We start from the raw sequence: 21,807 nt of genomic DNA on the forward strand, positions 1-21,807 counted from the left end.
TTGTTCCACCATTATGCCTCAATTGGGGTAGCACACTGGAAATCAAGCTCCAGTATTTCTAGGGTCATCATAAATGTTAAAGCTTCTGTAAAAGTATGCAAAACATTCCCAATTTACAGCTCTTTTGAAACCAGGTTGATAGGAAATCACAAACTAAGTTTCTGTACTTTAGAAAAAATACTGTTTACTCTAAATTAATAGATTCTAGCTACAGGTACACAATTATGACCCATTGACATACAAATCAAATAGTTAAATCTCCCGCCGCTTTCATAAAAGTCCCCCTTCAGTCATGTACCGACAGACAGACAGACTCAAACATACATGATGTTATGGCTGGAGGGAAAAACTGAGAAGGTAGTTCAATAGGCCCTGCCCACAGGGTTTATTATTATATGAACTACATGCTATGCATGTTCATAATACAGGAGTACATTACACATGCCATCAGAGCACGCACCCTCACTTCAATGTTGTCAAATTTCAATTTCTAAAAGGTGTGTACACTCTTTAATATATTGACATTTGTTAGAACATAGAACAATACAGCACAGAACAGGTCCTTTAACCCTCGATGTTGTGCCAACCTGTGAACTAATCTAAGCCCATCCCCCTACACTATTCCATCATCATCCATGTGCTTATCCAAGGATTGTTTAAATCTCCCTAATGTGGCTGAGTTAACTACATTGGCAGGCAGGGCACTCCATGCCCTTCCCACTCTCTCATTGAAGAACCTGCCTCTGACATCTGTCTTAAATATATCACTCCTCAATTTGTAGTTATGCCCCCCAGTACAAGCTGAGGGGGCATATTAGCCAAGGAAAAAGACTTCCACTGTCTACCTTATCTAATCCCCTGATCATCTTTCATGTCTCCGTCAAATCCCCTCTTATCCTTCTTCTTTCCAATGAGAACAGACCCAAGTCTCTCAGCCTTTATTCATAAGACCTTCCCTCCAAATCCTGGTAAATCTCTTCTGCACGTTTTCCAATGTTTCCATATCATTCCTGTAATGGGGTGACCAGAACTGTAACAATATTCCAAGTACAGCCACAATAGCATTTTATTTAGTTGCAGCATGACATTATGGCTCCGGAACTCAATCCCTCTACCAATAAAACTCAAAAAGAGATCATGCTGTAAGGTTGAGTGAAATAGGAGTTGATGGGAAGGGTGAGGGCAGTAACGAATTAAAAATACTATATATGAATGCATGAAGAATTAGAAATAAGATGGATGAGCTTGAGGCTCTTTTGGAAATTGGCAGATACGATATTGTAGGGATAACTGAGACGTGGCTTCAAGTGGATAGGGCCTGGGAAATGAATATTCAAGGCTACACGTGCTATCGTAAGGACAGACTGAAGGCAGAGGGGGTGGGGTGGCCATGTTGGTAAGGGATGATATTCAGTCCCTTGTGCAGGGAGACCTAGAATCAGGGGATGTAGAGTCAGTATGGATAGAGCTGAGAAATTCTAAGGGTAAAAAGACCCTCTTGGGAGTTATCTACAGGCCCCCAAACAGTAGTATGGATGTAGGGTGTAAGTTGAATCAGGAGCTGAAATTGGCCTGTCGCAAAGATGTTACTACAGTTGTTATGGGGGATTTCAACATGCAGGTAGACTGGGAGAATCAGAATGGTATTGGCCCTCAAGAAGGAGACTTTGTGGAGTGCCTCCGAGATGAATTCTTAGAACAGCTGGTGCTGGAGCCTACCAGAGAGAAGGCAATTCTGGATCTGCTATTGTGCAGAAGTGAAGGAGCCATTGGGAAGTAGTGACCATAATACAATAAGCTTCAATCTGCAATTTGAGAGGGAGAGGGTACAATCGGAAGTGACAATATTTCAGTTGAATAAAGGGAATTATGGAGCTATGAGGGAGGAGCTGGCCAAAGTTCAATGGTGCAATACCTTAGCAGGGATGACAGTGGAGGAACAATGGCGGATATTTCTGTGTATTATGCAAAAGATGCAGGATCAGTTCATTCCAAAAAGGAAGAAATATCCTAGGAGGAGGCATGGGTGGCCATGGCTGACGAGGGAAGGTAAGAAACATATCAAGTTAAAAGAGAAAAAGTATAACATAGCAAAGATAAGTGGCAAAAAGGAGGACTGGGAAGTTTTTAAAGAACAACAGAGGATTACTAAGAAGGAAATAAACAGAGAAAAAATGAGGTATGAAGGTAAACTGGCCAAAAATATAAAGGAGGATAGTAAAAGCTTTTTTAGGTATGTGAAAGGCAAAAAAATGGTTAAGACTAAAATTGGGCCCTTGAAGACAGAAACAGGGGAATATATTAGGGGGAACAATGAAATGGCAGAAGAATTGAATTGGCACTTCAGATCTGTGTTCACTGGGGAAGACACAAGCAATCTCCCTGAGGTAATAGTGGCTGAAGGACCTGAACTTACGGGAATTTATATTTGCCAGGAATTGGTGTTGGAGAGACTGTTAGGTCTGAAGGTTGATAAGTCTCCGGGGCCTGATGGTCTACATCCCAGGGTACTGAAGGAGATGGCTCGAGAAATCGTGGATGCGTTGGTGATTACTTTCCAGAGTTCGATAGATTTGGGATCAGTTCCTGCGGATTGGAGGTGGCGAATGTTGTACTACTTTTTAAGAAAGGTGGGAGAGAGAAAGCAGGAAATTATAGACCAGTTAGTCTGACCTCAGTGGTGGGAAAGATGCTGGAGTCTATTATAAAGGATGAAATTACAACACATCTGGATAGTAGTAGATTAGAGTCAGCATGGATCTATAAAGGGGAAATTATGCTTGACTAATCTTCTGGAATTTTTTGAGGATGTAACTCTGAAGATGGACGAGGGAGATCCCGTAGATGCAGTGTACCTGGACCTTCAGAAAGCTTTTGATAAAGTCCCACATAGGAGATTAGTGAGCAAAATTAGGGCACATGGTATTGGGGGCAAATTACTAACTTGGATTGAAAGTTGGTTGGCTGACAGGAAACAAAGAGTAGTGATAAAGGCTCCATCTTGGAATGGCAGGCAGTGACCAGTGGGGTATCGCAGGGATCAGTGCTGGGACCGCAGCTTTTTACAATATATATTAATGATATAGAAGATGGTATTAGTAATAACATTAGCAAATTTGCTGATGATACAAAGCTGGGTGGCAGGGTGAAATGTGAGGAGGATGTTAGGAGATTACAGGGTGACCTGGACAGGTTAGGTGAGTGGTCAGATGCATGGCAGATGCAGTTTAATGTGGATAAATGTATGGTTATCCACTTTGGTGGTAAGAACAGGAAGACAGATTACTACCTCAATGGAATCAATTTAGGTAAAGGGGCAGTACAAAGAGATCTGGGTGTTCTTGTACACCAGTCAATGAAGGTAAGCATGCAGGTGCAGCAGGTAGTGAAGAAGGCTAATAGCATACTGGCCTTCATAACAAGAGGGATAGAAGCAAAGAGGTTCTTCTGCAGCTGTACATGGCCCTGGTGAGACCACACCTGGAGTATTGTGTGCAGTTCTGGTCTCCAAATTTGAGAAAAGACATTCTGGCTATTGAGGGAGTGCAACGTAGGTTCACGAGGTCAATTCCTGGAATGGCGGGATTACTTTACACTGAAAGACTGGAGTGACTGGGCTTGTATACCCTTGAGTTTAGAAGACTGAGAGGGGATCTGATGAGACATATAAGATTATTAAAGGATTGGACACTCTGGAGGCAGGAAACATGTTTCTGCTGATGGGTGAGTGCCGAACCAGAGGACACAGCTTAAAAATACGGGGTAGACCATTTAGGACAGAGATGAGGAGAAACATCTTCACCCATAGGGTGGTGGCTGTGTGGAATGCTCTGCCCTAGAGGGCAGTGGAGGCCCAGTCTCTGGATTCATTTAAGAAAGAGTTGGATAGAGCTCTCAAGGATAGTGGAATCAAGGTTTATGTAGATAAGGCAGGAACAGGATACTGATTAATGATGATTAGCCATGATCATATTGAATGGTGGTGCAGGCTCGAAGGGCAGACTGGCCTACTCCTGCACCTATTGTCTATTGTCTGCTAACACACCGTATGCCTTCTTAACAACACAATCAACCTGGATGGCAACTTTCAGTCTATGTACTTGGACTCCAAGATCCCTCTGCTTATCCACACGACCAAAAATCTTTCCATTGACCCAGTATTCTGCCTTCCTGTTATTCTTCCCAAAGTGAATCACCTCACATTTATCTGCATTGAACTCCATTTGCCACCTCTCAGCCCAATTCTGCAGTTTATCCAAGTCCCCCCACAACCTGCAACATTCTTCCACATTGTCCACTACTCCACCGACTTTAGTGTCATCTGCAAACTTACTAACCCATCCACCTATGCCTGCATCCTAGTCATTTATAAAAACAGTGGTCCCAAAACAGATCCTTGTGGCACACCAGTAGTAACTGTTCTTCAGGCTGAATATTTTCTATCAACCACCACTCGCTGCTTTCTTTCAGAAAGCCAGTTTCTAATCCAAACTGCTAAATCACCCTCTGGGTTCAAGTGAAGACCATCCTGTTTGCAGAGGTCCACCTTCGCCGAATGAGCCCCAATTATCCATGGTACCTGAACCCCTCCCTCCTGCACCATCCCTGCAGCCACGTGTTCAGCTGCTATCTCTCCCTATTCCTTGCCTCGCTATCGCATGGCACAGTTAACAAACCAGGGATAACAACTCGGTTTGTACTAGCTCTCAGCTTCCACCATAGCTCCCTGAAATCCTGCCTTACATTCCCTATTCCTCTTTCTACCTATGTTGTTGGTACCAACGTGGACCATGACTTGGGGCTGGTCACCCTGTTCCTTCAGGACCTCAAAGGTATGATCCGAAACATCACGGACCCTGGCACCTGTGAGGCAACACACCAACCGCGAGTCTTGTTCATTCTCAACAAGCTTTCTATCTGACCCTCTAACTATTGAGTCCCCAATGATTAACACTCTCGTCTTTCCCCAACTTCCCTTCTGTGCAACAGGGACATACACTGTGCCAGAGACTTGCACCCCACTGCATGCTCCTGGTAAGTCATTCCCCCCCCCAACAGTATCCAAAATGGTATATCCCACAGGGGTTTACTGAACTGACTGTTATTTCCCCCTTCAAACAGTCACCCAGCTTTCTTTGTGCCTAGGAGTAACTGCTTCCATGTAACTCTTATCTATCACAGCCTCTGCTTCCTGAATGATCTGAAGTTCATCCAATTCCTGCTCCAGTTCCCTAACGCAGACTTGGAGGAGCGAGACTTGGGTGCAATTCCTGCAGATGTACTTGGATGGGACACTAATGGCATCCCTCACCTCAAGCATCATGCAGGAAAAACATTCCTGTCCCTGCACTGCCATACCTGCTAGTCCCCTTATCAGAATATTAAAAAAGAGAAGCTTACCTGATGTGTCCCTGGTGTTTAAATTTAGAGAAGGTGGTTGGGTGGGAGGCCCTACAAAGGTAGGGTGTCGGGTTTAGAAAACACTCACTTATATAGCTGGAGGGAAATAAGAAAAGTCCCTCCTTTCCCAGAAGCCTCTGCCCTCCGATGTCAGATGTAAAGACTCAAATCAGTGACTCACTGCTCCCGACAGGGCCCTGGTCCAAGCTCCCACCCTTTGTGCTGCTGCTGCTGATAAACAGAAATAGGTTGATAGGTCTTGATACACTGGATAGTTCCAAGGATGTATGCACCATTTACACACAGACTTTCCTAAATCTAACAGACCAAGATTACACCTGACTCTTGTCAAACAATCCTGGGCTGCTATCGGAAAGAATATCTGATGCCCACGGTTATCTATGTATTTGTGTGGTTATGCTCCTTTAAGAGAGCAGGTCAGGTGCTCAGGATCCAGTCTAAGACTGACTGTGGATGCAGATTAAAGTATTCCCTGGTCACATTTACCCTCCATCTACCTCGTGTTTTATTTCTGGTTCTAGTAAACTACAAACACAAGACCCACCCCTTCAAAGACTCCCTGGCCCCTTCACCAAAGATACATGGGACAATATCCATCTGGGTATCTCAATTCTCCAAAAGCTTTCCAAAATAGATGCCCTGAGAATGAGGCTGCTCTTATCTGTAATCTCTACACACTGTGTTCCAGACTCCAAAATCCAATTTTAATGGACCAGCCAGTCAATTCAATGGCCGTCTGCCTCTGGGAACCTGCCACGTACAAACTACCACCTACATCCCAGTCCCGCTCAACTGAAAACAAGAAACATTGGAGTTTGACTCATGACTTTCGATTAGTGATGTTTTCCAGTATTTTGCTGCAATTGAAATCGTCGTCTATCATTGCAAAAATTAAGGCCTGTACTTAATAGGTTCGTAGGTAGCTCAGTTAGTTACCCATCATTTTTGGACAACTAGCTCTAACGGCTTCCTGTCACCCTTACCGCTAGGGAAATAGCCCTAGACAGAAGGAAAAAAGTCACATTGAACTCAAAGTGAACTCTCTCTACAGAGATGGTGACAAACCTACTGAGTTTCTCCAGCATTTCCATTGTTTATCTCAATTAAATTTCCCACAACCTCTACTATTGAAAGCAAAGAACCCTGATCTAATTAATCATTCGTCATGGTGCAAGTTCTTTGTTCATGGCAGCATCTTTGTCAGGCCCCTGTGTCTGCTCACTGTATGGTTATGTTCTTCCTGTAATATTAAGGAGAAAGTGAGGACTGCAGATGCTGGAGATCAGGGCTGGGAGTGTGGTGCTGGAAAAGCACAGCAGGTCAGGCAGCATCCGAGGAGCAGGAGAATGTTTTGGGCATAAGCCTTTCATCAGACATCATCAGGAATTATGCCCAAAACGTCGATTCTCCTGCTCCTCAGATGCTGCCTGACCTGCCATGCTTTTCCAGTACCACACTCCCTACTCTTCCCATAATGTGGTGGCTGAAAGTATAAATATTGTCCAGCTGAGACCCACTTCTGCCTGTGCTGCTAACCCACTACAGACTTCCGCAAACCCTTTGCACTTTTGCCTACTTGTAGTCAGGGTCACTCCTTGATTCTGACCCTCTGTTTGCTGTTGATCCAACAAAAGCCAATGCCTCAACTGTGGTACTGTCAGTCAGAAGATTTGGCAGTCTTTGATTGGGCAGCAGCTCGTGGTAAACGGGATTTGCAATCCTAGGTCCTTAATCTTGGAAAATATCCACCTCCTGAGTGGAAGTGGCAATGTAGACCTCTCGTCAGCTTTCTAACCAACATGCAAGAATCTCAATGCCTTGATAAATTCCAGACCCTGGGTATCATTTTCAACCTTCCTCAAAACGTTCAGTTGAATTAGACAACCATGACCTTTTGCCTGCTTTAAGGTGAGTTAATGTTGTAGTTTTTTTATTTATTCATTTATGGAATGTGCGTGTCACTGGCTGGCCAGCATTTATAGCCCATGCCTAGTTGCTATTGAGAAGATGGTGGTGAGCTGCTTTTTTGAATTACTGCAGTCCACCTGCTGTGGGTTGACCCACAATACCATTAGGGAGAGAATTCCAGGATTTTGATCCAGTAACAGTGAAGGAATGGTCATATATTTCCAAGTCAGGATGCTGAGTGGCTTGGAGAGGAACTTGAAGGTGGTTGTGTTCTCCAATATCTACTGCCCTTGTCCTGCGGTCTTGTGTTAGGAAGGTGCTGTCTGAATTTCTGCAGTATATCTTGTAGATAGTACACACTGCTGCTACTGAACATCAGTGGTGGACAAAGTGGATATTTGTGGATGTAGTGCCAATCAAGCAAGCTTTGTCCTGAATGGTGTCAAGTTTCTTGAGTGTTGTTGGAGCTGCACTCATCCAGGTAAGTGGCGGGTATTCTATCACACTCCCCAGACTTGTACTTTGGTGGAGTGTAGGTGATGTCATGCTCATGTCACCAGGCTATGTAATCCAGAGGTTCCAGCTAATTTTTTGGGTATATGTGATCAAATCCCACCATGGCAGCTGAAATTTGAATTCATTTAATAAATCTAGAATATAAAGATAGCCTTGTGACTACCCTTTCTGAGACTGTTATTGGTTGTTGTAAAAACCTAGTTGGTTCAATGTATTCTGGGGAAGGAAATTTGTCATCCTTACTTTGTGACTCCTGGCCCACAGAAATACAGTGGACTTTTAACTTCTCTCTGAAATCTACTAAGTTCAATTGTAATTATGGATAGACATCAAATGCTGACTTTGCCAGCAACACCCACATCGTGTGAAAAAAGAAGTCATGCTGACTGTCTTTGTAAACCAATGCTATTCAAAATGATAATTTATTCTGTCCCTTAATTGCATTAATATTTCAAGTGCTGATGTTATTCTGACTGGCCGGTAATTTCTGTTATTTTTAAACAACAGCATAAAACTAGTAGTGAGTGTGACCAGTATTAATTATGTTTAAGGAAGGTCAGCAGAAAGCAGAATTGGGTTTGACAGAAACATTCAAAAGAAATGGATGAGTACTTGAAGGGAAGGAAAATAAAGGATGTGATTGGGAAAATAGCAAGGGAGTAAGATTAATTGAATAGCTTTGTGAAGGAGGTGGCACTAGGACAATCAGCAAAACAGCCTCTTTCTGTGTCATATTAAATGTACTAAATCCATGTTCCTATCATGTCCAAATTCCTCATTACCCTTTCCCATCTCCCCAGGGATATTGCGGCCAACACTTCAAGTTGATAACTTTTCATTAGAACTGGAAGTAATTATATTATTAATAGTTTGTAAGCAAGTGCAGAATCAGGGAAAAGGGGGGACGAAAGAATAAAAGGAAGATGCATGATAAGTCTATACATCGAAGGAAGGATGTTGGAACAGTTCCACAGGAGGTTTACAAGAATGATCCTAGAGGTGAAGGGCTTGTCAAATGAGGAGTGTTTGAGGATTCTGTGTCTGTACTCAATGGAGTTTAGAAGGATGAAGGAGGGATCTCATTGAAACTTACAGAATACAGAGAGGCCCGGAGAGAGTCAATGTGGAAAAGATATTTCCACTGGTATTAGAGAATAGGACCCAGAGTGAAGGGACAACCTTTTAGAACTGAGATAAGGAGGGATTTCTTCAGCCAGAGGGTGGTTTATCTATGGAACTCATTACCACAGAGGGATTTGGAGGCCAAATCATTGACTCGAAAAGACTGAGATGGATAGGTTCTTGATTGGGAAGGGGATAAAGGGTTACAGTGAAAAGACAGGAGAATGGGTTTGAGAAATAGATCAGCCATGGTTGAATTGGGAGCAAACTCAATGTCCTAATTCTGCTCAGGTATCCTATGGTCATAGGGTAGAGGCAGAAATTGCTGGCTGAAATCATGGTGGAGAGCAAAAGGGTTTGTTAATGAGGTAAATGCACAAACAAAAGATGGGTCCAGTGGATGTGTCATCAGCTATAGCAAAATCATTGCTATCCCATGTAATTTCACAGTATTTAACCTAGCCAATTACAGAAAGCTTCTTCAAAGTACCATATTAATATTATTATAAAGTAACATTTTTCCAACATTTACTTAATAGAAACTCCTCCATGCAAGCTGTAACCATAAAACTAGTAGTGATTCCTATAAAGATGTTTTTGACTCCAGGAGACAAATTAACAATTACTAATGTTGCTCCCAGATGGCAAGTATGAACATTGAGCCAAACTCATTTTCTTTCTGAAGCTAAATCTGTTTTTCCAATGTGTGACAAATCTCTCTGACAATTTTCTTTCCTTGGAACTGAAACAAGCAGCACAGTTGGCATGTGACTGATAACTAGAAATAATCAGTCAGATGTAATACGAAGATGTAAGTAACATTTTCTTTTCAGTTGCTGAAGTCAATACAATCTGGTAGTGCACGGCAGGATCCTTAAATGTAAGCGTAGAAGAAGCACATGTGACATTTTGAAAATCTGTTAAATGTCACAATGAAATGAATATGCACTGAAATATATAGATAATAAGCAAATGTGTTGTTGCAAATCAATCAAGAGAATGAACTACCAATTCAAACCATAGAAACAAAGTTCCAGCAGTGCCCTTTAGTCACTCCGTAATCTTTTTAATTGTAACTGATATTGGTTCTACAGTGGAATGAAGTTTAACCTGCTGGTATGAGTGCATATCAGTGCATGTAGCAGGTTAAAAGGGTAAACATTGGAAGAAGCCAACAAGAATCCTCCAACTTGCACATTTAACTCAAAGTTTTGATCATGAGCATTTTGGAAATCCTATTAGGGCAAGCTTTTCTGACAGGAACTTGACTGCATCTTTAACCCTAGATTCTTTGCTGTAACTGAAAGAGCGCAGTTTTCCTGGGTCTTCTTGAACCTGCCATATTAAACAAGGTGAGAGGTCAGCAGGGAATTTAAGGTGACCACAGAGCTGAATTTCATCACCTCCAGCCGCTTCCAGGGATTTGTAGAATCTCACAATCTGCAGTGCACAAATTTCAGTTAATAAGGCAGTCATTCACTGAAACATAGTCATGTGAAGATGCAGAGTTTCTTTAAGAAAATAACAGAAGTTTATTAAACATAATATGATACAAATAAAACAAGCCAGGTTACCTGGATAAAAACATAGTTAGAAAGCATTTTAAAATTCCAAGCAAAACAAACTTTCAATCTATTCCTCAACATTATCACTTTACAGCGATTTATATCCAGAGGAACTATCCTTCTGTGTCAAACCTTTATGGTCAACATAGCTGATTCTCTCCATTTCTTTCCTGTGAACTATGATGTTACCTTGCATGAATATTCACAAAATAGAGAGCTTAAAATTTCACAGTTTTTTAATAACCTGCAGGTTTCTAACCAAACACACCTGTTTTGGCAGTTAGACCATACACCATAAAAAATAAGAACAGGAGTCGGCCATTTGGCCTCTCAAGCCTGCTCTTTGATCTGAAATTCTTCACGTTTCATTTTCCTGCCCTTTCCTTGTAATACTTGATTCCCCTACTGATTAAGAATCTATCTCAGCCTTAAATACACACAAGGACTATGCCCCATAGCTCTCTGTGGCAAGACATTCCAAAGGTGCACAAACTAAACTTTTCTACTGAGGTAATTGTGCATCTCCTGAATTAGTTTGTGTTCCTTTTTTAAGAGAGAATAATATTTGCTTCTGACTGTTATGTTCTTTTCCCGAGGTTTCGCACATGAAATGCAATTTACATACAGAAACTTCTGCAAACAGTTAAAGTTTAGTAAAGCTTATACAAGCTCGATGACCCCCTTTGATCCCCCTCACAGGCATGCGAGGTCAAGTCAAAGTGAGGCCCTGAACAAAGAAAACACATCCCCTTTATACAGGTCAGTTGGCCATGCCTACAGATGCTCTGGACACACCTCCACAGTCACATGCCACTCAAGACAAGCCCCAGTTACTCACAGTCACATTACCCCAGGCACAATGGCAAGATGAGATCATCCTCAGAGATAATGCAAATGCTAATGCCCTAACCCTGGGAAATCGTTATGCAGACGATTTCCTGACTCAGTGATTCCCCAAGACAATGCAGGTACGACATACTTCTGGCCAGAAAGCAGTTTTGGATGGAAGAGATTGAACTATAGCTTAACTTGACAATAGCAGGGGAGTAATAGCAAATGACTGTCTAAATTAAATGTAAGTTACAATTGATGGTCATTCACATTTTTTTATGATTGTTGTTCTCACCCAAAGACAGTGCAGTTTAACCCTTTAACATTGCGTTTATGTCCAGAGAGATGTTCTTATTTAATCTTTTAACATTATGTTCCTCTCTTTTGTCATTCCATGATAACCAGCTAGGTGACACTACCAGCTTTTGTAAGACTCTGACAGCCAGTGTTTAAGCAAGTTATTGATACACAACATGCAATGATTATAACAACAAAAATTACTAGTCTGCTCAGTAGATAGAATTTCTAGGACCCTCCCACATGAGAAAATGTTCACCAGTAAAGTTCTTAAATCCAAAGTCCTTAGTGACCACTCCATTCCCTCCAAGGCAAATGGAAAGAAGCCAGTTCTCCAAAATCTCCTTCAGTAAAGTCCAACCTGAAAACAAAATTCAATCTGCTCTTGCATCACTCCTCAGAGAAATCTGAATTCTTGGATAAGGCAATTAAATACTTAACAAAACTGATGAGATTTCCATCCTTGTGGAGATGCGTCAAATGGAGGATACCAGTGCATCTGAGTTTGCAGTGCAGCATCAGGTTAGGTGAACATAGTGCTCTTTGCTGCTTCTGCTCCCACTCTGCTGTTAAATGTAACAAAGCTAACTAGCTGTTGTGATATAAGTCTGATCAGTGAACCATGATGTCCCTTAAATGATTGAAAGACAAGGTAAGGCTCACATGGTTTGATGCCCATAGGAAGGCAAGTGACAAAAAGCGTACAGACCTCCTCTTCACAGTTTTTAGTTTCTTCACTTTTCGTGCTCATGACTGGGGAGCTGATTGAATCCATTGGATCAGGTTGTGGGGGGGCGGGCGGTGGTCCGAAGGTGGGCTTTACTTGTGAATGGAGAAACTCTAGAGATGATGAAAGTCTCTTTGCATTTCCTGTTTCATCTCTTCCTTGCCAAGGTGGGTATCAGTATGAAGACAGTCACACATTTAACCACACTAACCTGTGTCTGCCTATTTCAACATTCTTTGAGTTATTAAAATCTGTTAATCTGTTCACTATGTATGTCATTATCAAGTTTTATAAAATCCATAAACTTCTAAATTGTACTGTCTAAGCCTAAAATATTCAGTCAATTATAAACCACAATCAATCATCCTAAAATCAAACCCTCGGGTACTTCATTCAGGTTATTCAAAAAATATTTTCCTTTAACAAATTAATACTTGGCTAATGTGAAAGCTGTCAGGAAAAGTAGTTCAAAATCTGGAACAGCAAGAAAACAACAAATGTTTCCTGTGCTTTAGCAATTGAAGAGGCAGCTTCAGTTCAGATTTAAATCACAAAAGTTTGTGGGAAACAAATGCAGAACATTTTAAAATATGTTCTCCAAATGAAACTTCCCAATTAAATAGTCGGAATTACAGTGGCAACTTTGGTAGAGATCAACATTCTTTGAATTTGCAATATGAAGGGGGCCAATGAAGTCTTAACAATAATTGACAGAACTGAAACAGCTCAGCTTCAAGTTCTAATATTCCTTAAACTCTTAACAAAATATCAAACTTAAAATGCACTCTTCCTTTTGTGAACACTCTGCATTAAAATCACAGCAGCAACAAAGATATTATAATATAATACTGTCATCTGGCGAAAGCATGTCCACCGATGCAAGGGTGGCACAGTGGCATAGTGGTTAGCACTGCTGCCTCACAGTGCCAGAAACCCAAGTTCAATTCCTGCCTCAGGCAAATGTTTGTATGGTGTTTGCACATTCTCCCTGTGTCTGTGTGGGTTTCCTCCCACAGAGCAAAAATGTGCAGGCTAAGTGAATTGGCCATGCTAAATTGCCTGTAGTGTTAGATGTAGGAGGGTGGGTTGGTGTGAACTTGTTGGGCTGAAGGGCCTGTTTCCACACTGTATGTAATCTAACCTAAAAAAAATTGTTGCCTTTTAAATAGGCATTGTAGAATTTAAAACAAATCAGGTCCTCAATCAATTTATTTTAAGGTTACATGTTTGATAATTTTAAAAAGGACATAATGCTGTACAATTTCAATGTAAAATCAAAATCTGCCCTATTACATAGCCCACAAAACACAATGAATTGAGATCCTCATTCAAGTAAGGCAAAACAGTTACTTAAAAGGATTTTCTGAACCAGTATTTTAACAAAACAAAAGATTTAAATATCAAACACTCCCAGCATGGCAGAATTTACATTGAAACTTGCCCCCTCAAACCAAGTATTAGTACAATCTTAATGTCAGTGTTTCTTGTTTTTTTTTTCTGAAGAGCTTCTGGTCAGCATTCTTCTCATTTTAATCTGGGTGAAAAATGCACACATTTGAGACCCCCCTCAGTTCACCCAGTGATGATGCATGAAATGGAAAATGAGGAGTCAAAAAGATGGAGGAGGTGACTCCAAAAGATCCACACCAGAGTCAGACAAAAATAAATCATGTCCACAGACTCCTAATCAACCACCACGACACAGAAATAAAACACAAGCGCTAGTCCAAAATTCCCAAAGCTCCAGAAACCCCACAGCGTCTGGCGCGCACACAGAAAAAGATCACCAAAACATCCTCACCTCGGTGGAAACTGGACTGAGGAACGTCACCCCATCACCGGACAAGGCTGCGAAGGAAAGACCAGCCATACCCTCACGACAAAATCAAACCCACAAAAAATAGCCTCGCAGTGGAGCACATGGTGCCACAGTCCAGGCCACTCCTTTTCCCCCAGAACAAAGATTCACAGAATCGAGTTCACAGAACAAAAACCCGGGCAAAGTTTCCCTGGCAGTCAATGCACTTTACTGTTGGAACCCGAGCAGACCAGCTCCACTTTCTCCCCTTTCTACCAGTGACACCATGTTGTCTAAAAGTACTTTGAAGGCGAGGTGTGTGGGACAAAGGCAACAATTGTAACAAGTACTAAATTCTAACTTTTTTAATGCTCCAGAGCCTCAAATCTCACTTCTAGAGGACTTTAAACTCCTTTTACCCTCAAGGATTCTAAAATCCTTTTCAACTCTGGGACTCTAACCCAGATTTTAGCTGTGGGACTCTAACTCAGATTCACCCCTGGACTCCAACCCAGATTTTAGCTGTGGGACTCTAACTCAGATTCACCCTTGGACTATAACCCAGATTTTAGCTGTGGGACTCTAACTCAGATTCACCCCTGGACTCTAACCCAGATTTTAGCTGTGGGACTCTAACTCAGATTCACCCTTGGACTATAACCCAGATTTTAACTGTGGGACTCTAACTCAGATTCACCCCTGGACTCCAACCCAGATTTTAGCTGTGGGACTCTAACTCAGATTCACCCCTGGACTATAACCCAGATTTTAGCTGTGGGACTCTAACTCAAATTCACCCCGGACTATAACCCAGATTTTAGCTGTGGGAATCTAACTCAGATTCACCCCTGGACTATAACCCAGATTTAACCATGGGACTCTAACCCCGGTTTCACTGTGGGGACTCTAACCCCAATTCACCACTGCGATTCTAACTCAGATTTAACTGTGGGACTCTAACCCCAGTTTAACTAAGGGGACTTTAACCCAGATTTAACTATATAGGTCTGGGGACTTGAGCCCCAGCGTTACTCTGGGGTCTCTAACCCAGGTTTAACCCTTTTCAAAACCCTTTTAGAAACCCTTTCAAAACCCAACTTCATGCACAGTGACTCATTGGTGTGCAAGTGTGCAAGTTACCTCAAAGATTCCATTACTACCACGTTCCAGCAGATGAGGGGTCGACCGAGTGTTAAGTTTAGAGAGAGGGAGACATCAATGTGAAGCTTACCTTCTGGACCCATCCATTTCATGCAACCAACACTCAGACGAACGCTTATTCAGTCCACCTGGAAGCTTCGTGTATGTTGGAATCCCACCGCTGCCACCATGTGGCTCTTTTCCCAAGGTTTCACACACTAGATGCAATTTGCGCACACCAACTTCTGCAAACAGTTAAAGTTTATTAAAGCTTGTACAAGCTAGGTGACCTCCTTTGACCCAACCTCGCAGGCATTCGAGATTGAGTCAAAGTGAGGCCCTAAATAAAGAAAACACATCCCCATTATACAAGTCAGTTGGCCATGCCGACAGATGCTCTGGCCACTCCCACAGTCACATGCCACTTACGACAACCCCCAGTTACTCACAGTCACATGTTGCCCCAGGTATAATGCAGGATGAGATGATCATCCTCGGAGATAATGCAAATGCTATTGCCCTAATCATGGGGAATCATTATGCAGATGATTTCCTGACTCAATGATTCCCCAAGACAATGCAGGTGCAACATACCTCTGGCCAGAAAGCATTTCTGGATGGAAGAGATTGAATTATAGTTTAACTTGACAATTATATTTCAACTTAACTTAGAGGAGTAATAGCAAATAGCTGTCTAAATGAAGTGTAAATTACAATGGATGGTCATCCACATTCTTTCATGATTGTCGTGGTCCACCTAAAGACGGTGCAGTTTAACCCTTTAATATTGCATTAATGTCCAGAGAGAGATTCCCATCTAATCTTTTGACATTACATGACCTCAGAGAAATCTCCTTTGAACTGACCAAATTCTTTTAATCTCTGGGTTTCCTTAGACAAAGTCAGTCCTTGATTATTCTGATCCACAAGCAAGATAATGGCCTTCAACATTTGCATTCCTTTTGTAAACCAGCACGGTAACAAACTTCTGTTAATAGTCTCGGAGTCTCTTGCAATCTGACATATATTGGATGAGATAGCTGCTCCCGAAAGTGTTTTTTAAATCTCTGAAAATTAACCATACCATATGATACTATTTTTAAATCTAAACTCTAACATATATCTTTATATAAATCAGTCACCCTTCATCAGAAGGTTACATCAGTATATAACAGGAAAGCAGCAGGGCCAAGGGAGGTAATTGCCTGCCCCTGTCTTAACTGCTTCCTGCCCAGTTTCTGCCATGTGGAAGAGTTAAAATCAGGCCCATTACATCACAAATTGTATACTCTGGTGTTTTGCTACACAGATATCTGAAATGTCCTGAGGGAATCATCTTAGTCAAGCGGGCATAATTTCTGATGAAGGATTTCAGACAGATGCTTACATTTAATATGGATTTCCTCCAAATGTAACAGATGGACAATAACTTTCATGATAAAATCTACTAAACCTTAAATTGTAGCAGATGGGTAATGTTCAAAAGTACTCAAGCAAGTCTAAACACTTAAGGTATCTGATATGGAATGCTTGAATTGACTTTATTTGGTAAAATTATAATGATTTTCACTAACCATTCATTTTGGCTGAAATGAAAATTATGAAACATGCTCTTACTGCTTAAACATTCTTGTAATTATTGTTAGGTTATGTTATCTACTTGTCTAATTATTGTTCTGCATGTCTAATTCTAGCTATCAGTAGAAATGTTCTTATAATAAGGTTCTCATTACAACTTAAAAGGGAATCACTTTCATGAAAAAGTATTTACCGCAGTCTTAAATGCAAAGTTAAACTAATTCTAACAAAGTCAACACATTAATTTTATTGGATTCCATCCCCTCTAAACCAAATGGTTTGGCAAACATTGCTTCATGAATATAATGTCCCTATAATGATATGTTCTGCATTTACTTGCTGAACAAAAGTACATGGTATGTAAAATTTCAGATCCATTTTTCCAACTTGCAATTATGTTTGTTGGGTAAAATTGGGTGTGCAATTTGCAGTATTTTCTCACATAGGCAATCATATTTTGCAAGGTGCAACTTTATTCATTTTGCTGAATATGCACAATAAATAATTAACAAACTACAGCATTTTGATCTGTGATGAATTCTGCTCTAATATCAATATGTAAGTGATATGTATTTTTTTTCGGCAGGCTATAGTACAATGAACAAAATGGATAAAAGGACATTGATTATCTCCAGGCATATTGTAAATGTGCATAGGATAAAATCACATCTTAAATATAGTGTTCCAGAGTTAAAATGAGTAAACAACGTATATTCCATATATTTTAGTGTTTGCCATAGAATATCACAATGAATCAAACTATTCCATGAACATGATATTTGAAGAAAAGTCATATTGGACTTGAAGTGTTAACTCTTTTTCTCTCCTTATGGATGTTGCCAGACCTGTTGAGTTTCTTCAGCATTTTCTGTGTTTGTTTCAGATTTCCAACATCTGCAGTATTTTGCTTTTATTATATTGAATTTGTCTTGCAGAACTCATTTGAGTTTTAGGAGAAAGTGGGGACTGCAGATGTTGGAGAGTCAGGGTGGAAAAGTGTAGCACTGATAAAGTACAGCAGGCCAGGCAACATCCGAGAAGCAAGAGAGTTGACATTTCAGGTAAAGGCCCTTCATTAGGAATGTGGGAGGGGGTGGTGGGGTGGTAAAATCTACTCAATCCCAGGAACCGTGGTATTGCTGTTTTTCTTTTGCATTCCATGAGGCCATCTGTCCATGTCCAATAACATGGCCCATGAAGGTGGCTTGGGCTTGGGCAAGTTCACTTTTAGCTAGGTTTATCACCAAGTCTGCCTCCCAAAGTTGATCAAGCGATTCTGATAAATGTTACAAATGTTCCTTCCATGTGTGACTAAAAAAAATCACAGGTCATCAATATCTATGGCACAGTTGAGTAATCTGGCAATTACCTTATTGGTTAGTCTCTGAAATGTGCCTGGTGCATTTTTCATACCAAATGGCAGTCCATTTGGCATTACGAAGATGTGTTGTTGTCTTCGCTCTTTCAGAACCTGCCAGTTCCCTCTGAGCAAATCCAACTTAGAAATATAAGTTGCTTGTCCTACCTTTTCAACACAGCCTTCCAAACACAGAATCGGATATGCGTCAGACTTTGTAACTGCATTGATTTTGCGATAGTCCATACATAGCCATTAGGTACCATCTGGTTTGGGAGCAATTACTATGGGTGAGCTCTAGTTGCTGTAACTCACTTTGACTATGTTGTCTTGGAGCATGCATTCAATCTCCGTCTGAACCTTTATCAGGTTATGCCTATGAGGATGTTGCTTAATCAGAAAAGCATCTCCTATATGTACATCATGCATAATTAGGTTAGTATTCTCAGCTTATTTCCACATATCTCCCCACGTGATAGTAGTAACTCTTTAAGATCATGTTGATTTTCCTCTGGAAGGTAACTCTAATTTATCCCAATTTTTGACAACTTCCTCATTGTCCAACTTAATTTGTGGAATGTCCAATTCAGAATCCTCTGAACTTGGTCCTTCCCTCTGTGTTGTAACCAATAATACAGACTCCTTTGGCTTTCCTTCCCTGTCAAAATACCTATTGAGCATATTCACATGACACACTCTGTGAGATTTCCTTCTGTCTGAAGTCCTTATCAAATAGTTCACCTCACTAATTTCCTTTCAACTTGATAAGGTCCACTAAACCTTGCTCTTAAAGGTTCATCTATCACTGGAAGTAACATTAACATCTTATCTCTGAAAGCAAAATTGCCTATTTTTGATTTCTTGTGTGCTTCCTGTCTCATTGTATTCAGTGAAACTTTTAAGTGCTGTCTAGCCAACTCACCTATTCGACTTAATCATTCCCAAAAGTTTGACACATAGACCAAATATGTGGTCTCTAAATTCTGACTTGCCAATTTATCCTTAATCAATTTTAGTGTTCCTCTCACTTCATACACAAAAAAACTAATTCAAATGGACTGAATTTGGTTGATTCATTTGCTGTATCCAAATGAATTCCCTTATCACAATCATCTGGATAGTCTTGCCCTCAACAGGATCTTTAATGTCTACTGCCACCTTTCAAACACTCCCTGCAATTCTGGATGGTACGCAGTAGATTTAAATTGATTTATTCCTGAGCTGTCCATAACTTCCTTGAATAATTTTGATGTAAAGTTTGACCATTGATCTGATTGTAGTTCTGTGGATAGTCCATATCTAGTGAAAAATTTGAGTAATTCCACTACAATCTTTTTAGCTGTGATATTGCATAACAGATTGCCTCTCAAAATCGACTGGACACATCCATTATTGTTAACAAATATTGATTTCCACTTTTTATTTTAGGCAGTGGTCCTATGCAATCAATTAAGACTCTTGTAAAAGGTTCCTCAAATGCAAGAATAGATATTAAAAATGTGTTTTTTATTACTGCCTATGGTTTTACAATTACCTGACATGTATAACATGTCTGGCAAAATTTAACTGCATCCTTGTGCATTCCAGGCCAGTAAAAATGTTTTTGTATTTTAGCTTGAGTTTTTCTCACCCCTAAATGATCCCCTACTGGTAGTTCATGTACCACTCGTAACGCCTCCTTCATTTCATCCACTGGCAATACAACTTGATGAATTTCTAACCATTTCTCATCTGTCTGAATATGTGATGGTCTCCATTTCCTCGTTAAGGTATTATTTTTAAGATAGTAGCATTCAGGGATAAGATTCAGATTCTTTCTGCGTTTGCCTTTTGAAACAATTGCTTTAAATTTTCTTCTTTCTGCTGTAACTCAGTTAATTTATCTGAGCTAAAGATGTCTGCTGTGTCATCTATCTGCTCCTGATTTGTCTCAACCATCTGATCAAACAGGGTCTCTGCTAATTCCACTTCAACTTTCTTATCTGTATTCTTTGATGTCTCCTGTTTCAACTGGTGACTTTGTGACCCCGTTACCATACAGTCGGGAAAAATCCCAAGATATGTGTCTTGCAATATTTCAGCTTCCTGAGTTTCCATTGGTTTTCAACCACAGTAGGCAGTACTTCTATCTGTGAACCAGCTATATTGTTAGCAAGAACAAATTGTATTCCTGAAGCTGAGAGTTTGTCCAGTACTCCTACCACTACTTCTTCATTCTTCACTCGACATTCTAACCTCACTCTACACAATTGAGTGCTTCTTGTCTCACCATGAATTCTCGTTACTTGTACCTTTTCTAACAATAGCCCTTTATAAATACATATCTCCTCATCTTTAAACATCAAAGTTTGAGAAGATCCTGTATCTCTTAATATTGTGACCTCTTTAACTACAGCTCCTGGCCTTTGCGAGTAAACGTTACCTTCACAGTTATATGGTTTAAGATGATATGGCACTTCCTCCTTAACCAACCTTTGACTAGCTTGTACATTCTGGTGCAGCTTTCTATAGCCTCCACTGCAGCTCTCCACTTCCACTCCAACCAAATTCAATGGCGTATCCTGTTTTCCTACATCTGGCTTCCCAGTGCTTTTCCTAGCCCACCAATACTGCAATTTCATGTGGCCTACTTTATTGCAGTGAAAGCACCAGAGCGTTTTAACTTCACTTTCTCTTTCAAGGGTTTCCTTTTTACCTTTCCCTTTCCATGTGAGGATCTCTCTTTTCCCCAATTTCTATCCTTCATGGATTGAAATTGATTTTGGAAGCCAAACTTTGATTTATGGACCAACTCAAAATCATCAGCCATTTCAGCTACTAATCTTGCCGTTTTAACTCTCTGCTCTTCCACATGAATTCCCACTACTTCAGGAAGTGAATTTTTGAGCTCTTCCAAAATAATTGTCTCTCTAAGGGCGTCATGGGTTTGCTTTATTTTTAATGCCCTTATCCACTGATCAAAATTGCTTTGTTTGATCCTTTCAAACTCAATGTAGGTTTGACCAAGATACCTCCTTAGATTCCTAAAATGTTGACTGTAGGCTTATGACACAAGTTCACATGCACTTAACATGGCTTTCTTCATCTCCTCAAACGCTCCAGATACCTCTTCTGATAGTGATGCAAATACCTCACAAGCTCTACCTACACAAAACCCACATGGTCACTGGCCACTGCATTTGTTTAAGCCACCTTTCAAATGAGGTGAAAAAGGCTTCCACATCCTTCTCATCAAATTTAGGCAATTTAAAGAGATCCTCACCAGGCCTTTTGCTACATTGGGTTTGCTCACCCTAACTCTCTTCCTCCCTAAGCTTACCTTCAGCTTTCTTCTCCATCCTTTTAAGATGACTCGCCTGTCTAAGTGCCAACTTCTGAAATTCAAACTCCCTCTCTATTTTCCTTTCTTCTCTTTTCTCTCTCTTCTCTCTCTCTTTCCTCTGCTTTTAATCATAATTCAAACCATTTCATTCCTGTTGCTCTTTCCTTGTCTTTTACCTCTAACAAGCTGTTCAATTTTCAATTGAATTTTAGTCATCTCCAAAGA

At 40.7% G+C, this 21,807-nt stretch overlaps 1 protein-coding gene across 1 annotated transcript in view; it reads left to right on the forward strand.

Moving 5' to 3' along the window:
- Positions 1-21,807, forward strand: part of LOC140482597 (spermatogenesis-associated protein 7 homolog) — a 191,734-nt gene that overhangs the window by 144,914 nt on the left and 25,013 nt on the right. The window lies entirely within an intron of this gene.

The sequence above is a fragment of the Chiloscyllium punctatum genome, chromosome 11 (genome assembly GCF_047496795.1).
Source record: "Chiloscyllium punctatum isolate Juve2018m chromosome 11, sChiPun1.3, whole genome shotgun sequence".
NCBI lineage: Eukaryota > Metazoa > Chordata > Chondrichthyes > Orectolobiformes > Hemiscylliidae > Chiloscyllium > Chiloscyllium punctatum.